Genomic DNA, 5,851 nt, shown 5'->3' on the forward strand with positions numbered 1-5,851 from the left:
GCGCTGAAGAAGTCGATGTTTGCAGTCTTGAATTACTGTAATGTAAACATAGATGATATGTATAACATACTTTTGAATTCATCTTTGACGTTTACTGCACATTTTTGTGCAAATTGTATCTAATCTTGCAATACATTGTCGTTATAAACATACAAAATCTTTTATTTATTTTGTATATCATTACGTTATGTGACAAATTGATTCCGTCATAGCAGTCATGTTATGAAATGTTTGGTAGTCAGCAGTTTTTTTTATTTTTATTTTTTTTTCGTAATTTAAGCATCAGTATTGTGACTGCAATTGGCACGTTTGCAGCTAAATTCTCAACTGATTTTGTTTGGTACTTAAGTACAACTATATAACATGAAAAGCGTGTTTTGCATTCGCTTAATCGGAGCATTAAATTGCTGTAAGTGGATACTTTGAATTTTGAAAATAAGCAGTCGGTCATATTTCTAGTTAAACGATAACGTATTTACCAGTTTCACAGCAAGGCGTATCAACACAATCGTCGATGTCTTAAAAACCATGAGACATATGATTGAAAAGTGACCAATTTGTTCGAATGAATTTAACGGTTGAAACTTCTTGTATTTGTATTTAATATGAATGTGGTCAGATATTTTATTTTTTTGTATGCATTATTGGTTCAAATTAATATTGCATTGGATAATCCAGAGATCAAATTAAAGTTAAAGCAACTGAAATAATTTTGCAAATTTTCTATTTTATATAATCTCGACATTTTTTTTTTATTATTTAATTTACTTTATTTTAAGTGTATATATTATGTGTTTCCCACTACGTTCCTGTCTCGCAGGTGTCACCTGTTAAACCAGCAGCACAGTTGCAGCTAAAATCATTCACCATGTCAGTACATATTCCACTATTGAGGCACTGATTTTCAAGGCAGTCATTAATATCTAGATATAAAAAAATCTCCTTTTAGATTAACAGACACACAACAATTTCTCGTTAATATTTTCAAACAGCAACTTCAGTCCCGTGCGGAGCCGTTGGCCAAAAGAATAGGCCCATGCTAAGCATCTCGTAAAAGGCGACTAAATAGTGCTCAGAACCCTAACCGGGGGCTACGGTGCTCTTTTCACAGAGCAACCGGGTTGTGTGCCCCAGGTGGTTGAGTGGCTCCCTTAGCATGCTACATGCTTGGTTGTCAGGCCATAATACGGAAAACCTTGCCGCAAAGTAGAGAGGTGCACCGTCTTTTTAATATTCCAAATTCGTCGTACGTTAAAGAACTCTGCTGTGGTATTCGATTGGAGTAGGAACATTTGCTCCGCCGCAACAAGCTTAATTGCCTGACCCTACCCCCTGTCCCTATTTCCAATGGCAATAAAAATTCATCGACCCTGTTATCCTTGTGTCCTGTCCCAATTTTCATTTTATCATCCATTTCATGTTCATTACCTGGGTATGGCTAAAATATTGCTGTCTGGGTAAATTCCAATAATCATAATAATACAATAACGAAATCGTAACGGATTCGTATTATTTCTAAAGACATATATTCGTTCATAATAGCAAGCTCTCTAACATTTTAATCTATTGTTTAATTGTTTAGCGTCTGTTATTAGTAATGTTAGTCATTTTACTTTGCTAATCAGTAATACTAGTCAGTAATACACCCTAGACTCTTACCTTTCTTAGAGAAATGTTTTAGCTTGAAAACATTTTTTTTTTTGAAACAATTATAATGTCTATCTTCACAAAACTTATTATCGTATCAGAATAACAAGTATATTTACAAACTTTGTCTCTGCTGTTTATTAGAATTTACCGTTACATGAACTTTTATCAGGGACAAGCTGAAATCCTGTATTGCATTGACAGTTAACTGATCTATTTACATTGTGGCATATGTGTTGGCATTCCCCATTGTTTTTTTTTACACTCATTGACATCTGAAAGTACATATTTTATTAATTCATATGATATTGTGTAGAAGTCTTCCCATGGCTATGATATACTGTATATACATTGGGTCAGTTGATATCAACGAGTATACAATCGGATTTGCAAGAAATTCACCCAAGTCCTAACACGTTTCCACGTTTTATGCCTAGTCTAAATAATGTTCATCCTTAAAATCCAACTTCATTATGTTTACCCAGTCGCCAGGGCTCTTACCCCTATCTTCATTATTTTTTATTATTATTCCAGAGCTCTTACTCAGAGTTTGGTTTGAACTCAAGCAGGATATCAGAGTTCCTGGTAATCTAGGTTAATTTTTTATACAATATATCTCGATATCTCGATAGGGATCGTGACCTTAATCATTTTACGGTTAAACGACCCCTTGTTTTGAATTTCACTTTATTTCACTTAAGGTGGGGTAGATCTCTTTGCAAAAAGAAACATGATATAAGTATGTTAATATTTACTTTCGCATGTTTTTGTATCAGAGGCTAAGCTGAAATCCATTTAAACATGAGCAAATAAATGACCAAAATGAATTACTACACATAGGCTGACATCCTCTCGCATTATCTTGACATTCGTTGACATCTAAATAAATTTCAATAAAAAATAACATTTTATTGAAAATAAAAGAATTTACGTGGCCAAATTCCCCCTTTTGGACCCTCACCCTTTTATCTAATGCAGCCCATATCACTAGGTGCATTTAATTTATGCATACCAATGCAGATCATCCAATCAAATTAGCGCGATTGATCACATGTTCACTCTTTAAACTTGATCAAGAAAGCTTGTTGTGATTATAATTTAATTTCTGTGTTTTTTTTATCTGGATTTTTCCGTTCTACTGCACATTTATTGTTAGTTGTGTTTTTCTTCATACATTTATATTGGAAACGTTCGCCAGTGACCTTTTCAAAGATAATTTTTTGCTGTGTACAGTTCCTTAGATAGATGAGTTACGCAGCAGTCGTGTCTGGAACATCGTATAAATCGTGTATACATTAGTGAATTTCACTTCTATCGATTTATGTACATTCTGGAGTCTCTTTCATAGACAAAATCTGTAAATTGTGCAATCTGATTCGTATGCAGTACTCGTAATATATTACATACCTTTGGCCAGTTCTATATTTGACTATGGACTAGAAGTACGCATGTCCGAACAATGTAAACATTGTCGGCATGTTTGAGAGTGACGCATACATCGTGTATTTACAAATATGTTATCAGGCTTATGGCGCTATATGTCACGCTTCTTGGTCACAATTTTATTCGTAGACTTCGTGACTTTGCAAATTCAAGTGACTATTTAATTAATATATGACTTGATCCGTGTAGATACCAGATTCATTATCGGTGTTAGGGAGGTTTGACAATATCACAACTGATTCACAATTGTCCGGACCTATATGATTTTTATAACTCTCCTCCACATATTGTTTTCCTGCAGATTGGTGGTAATGATTTGTCCTTCAATGAGCCTGAAAAGGTAGCAACAGATATATTAACATTCGCCAACTTCTTGGTTGAAGCCCAGTATATAAGGACTGTTATTGTCGGTGAACTACTCTTTAGATCGCCAGTGTCAGATGGAAATAACTACAATAACAATGTCGTACAGACAAATCTATATATAGCACATAAAATAAAAGAACTAGAATATGAAAATATCATATTTTGGCGCCATAGAGGATTTTGGAATAACCTTGACCACATAGCTTATGACGGGGTCCATCTCTGCCCCTCTGCATATCGAAAATATCATCGAAGTGTTCGCAGTGCTGTTCTACATACATCACACTTGGTAATATTATTTCTTTTATGAATTACTTATCTTTACTGATGACATGAAAATGGGAACATGGTACCTGCAGTGTACATGGTGCATTGGCTTCCTGTCATCCTGATACAAAGTATCTGTATCAGCTTTATTATTGTATGGATACATGTTACCATTTCTAATCATTAATTCCAAATACTGGTACCAATTTTTTATTACTTTAGTACATGGTACATAATCTGATCTCATTAATACAATTTATTGTACAGTATCTCTATTGTTTGGGTACATGGTACCAACATTATTACAATGTATCATTGTGCTGGTTATACATTATCTATGTACATGGCAGTGACACTGTGTCCAGCCACTTTAAAATTTCGTGCAATTTTGTACATTTCAATACTAAATTTTGTAATGGGTACCAGCATTATTATTTAGTAAAATTGGTTTCGTATGTGGGGTCAAATCATTCAAAACATGATATTTTTTTCTCTATAGTTAATCTAGAATATACATGTATGTGTACCACTAGATAAGTGTGGCACTGGGTCATACATTTTGTATCACTTATCAGATTACAGTATAACTTCAGTGTTTATATGTTTATAAGTACATGAGGTACTTATTATTAATTAACCAACAAGCGTCAAGGTACATATACCTGGTATATAGTTTACATACAAATTTATAGATCCATTTATATTGGGTTTAAGCTGCACATTCAACTCTCATCTACTTCTTACACCTCTACATGTAATTGTACTAATGTTAAAGTACACAAAACCATACTGCTATAAATATTTGAATTAGCAGCTTACTTGTACATGTACTTGAGGTTGTTGTTTTATAACTATCTTTAACAAAATGTGCTGCTTGTTTTCTTCTATTACAGATCACATAACTACACGAGAATTGAACTGCTCAATTACAGTGGGAATATTGGACCAAAACGGAAAGGTTCAGAACTTCGCAAAAGAAACTCAAAATATTCCCGTCCATCTGCATCTTCTGCATCCATTCCTGATGTCACCCCACCTGAGCCCCAACCTCAGCCTTCAGTTAGTGAAACAATTTTACCAATAGAAATTGACTACACTAAATTAGCAAAAGAACTGTTGAGGCAACAACGAAATTCTGATGCTTCGACTAATATTAATAACTCTGCAAGCTTTGCTGACTTATCTCGTGTTCATGTCATCGAACATTCTGGACGTATTGAACAGCCCAGTCAAATGATGGGAACATCCGCTGGCACTACAACCTCTGACTCCGGGAACCCCGTGCAGGTCCGGGTGTCAAAAGAATAGGCCTGCAGCAGCGCTAAGCTTGTCGTAAAAGGCGACTAAATAGTGCTCAGAAACCTAGCCGGGGGCTACGCGCTCTGCCCACAGAGCAACTGGGATGTGTGCCCCAGGTGGTGGAATGGGTTACCCCTTGCATGTTACATGCTGGGGTTGTCAGGCTATAATACGGAAAACCTGACCGCAAACCATAGTGGTGCACCGTGTTGGGAAAGATGCCACGTTCCTCGCACGTTAAAGAACCCTGCTGTGGTATTCGATAGGAGTAGGAACCTTTGCGCTAAATTGCCCGACCTTACCCATCCCTCCCTTTTTCCAGTGGCAATCGAAATTTGTCGACCCTATTATCCTTGTGACCCGTCCTTTTTTTATCATTTCATGTTCATTTTATCATCCATTTCATGTTCATTGTCTGAATATAGCTGAAATATTGCTGCTCGGACGTTAAACCCCAACAAACAAACAAACAAACTGACTCCGGGATTCCAATGAATTCTCAGATAAACAATTTGATTCAACACATTCTAGGTTCAGAGCCATTGGCTAGGGTCACTTCTATATCTCCTGGTCAGCAAACCGCTGCTGATCTTACAACAGGTATGCCAAAGATGCGCATATTTCGCAAAAATTTAAGGACAAGATTTGGAATTTTGGCTATATTGATTGAAACATTTTATTACCAAAAATTACATGTCAAGATCATGACTCATGGGCAGTAACTCTAACTCCAGGGCAAATTTCTGTCCAGAATAGTCAAAATTCCAATGTCAAGTCTAAATATTCCTTATCCCTTTTTGATTGGAATGAGGCTTTCCATATATTTATG

General features: G+C 35.7%; 1 long non-coding RNA gene across 1 annotated transcript; it reads right to left on the bottom strand.

Moving 5' to 3' along the window:
- Positions 1–744: 744 nt before the first annotated feature.
- LOC148607240 (uncharacterized) lies at positions 745–1,924 on the bottom strand. The gene is made up of 2 exons (XR_015915461.1): positions 1,799–1,924; positions 745–923 (listed from the first exon to the last, which is right to left on the bottom strand). It is a non-coding gene; the product is annotated as an uncharacterized LOC148607240 (long non-coding RNA).
- Positions 1,925–5,851: the final 3,927 nt, after the last annotated feature.

Source organism: Perna viridis, chromosome 9 (assembly GCF_037379345.1).
Source record: "Perna viridis isolate PV_CMFRI_1.1 ecotype Kerala chromosome 9, ASM3737934v1, whole genome shotgun sequence".
In the NCBI taxonomy this organism is placed as follows: Eukaryota; Metazoa; Mollusca; class Bivalvia; order Mytilida; family Mytilidae; genus Perna; species Perna viridis.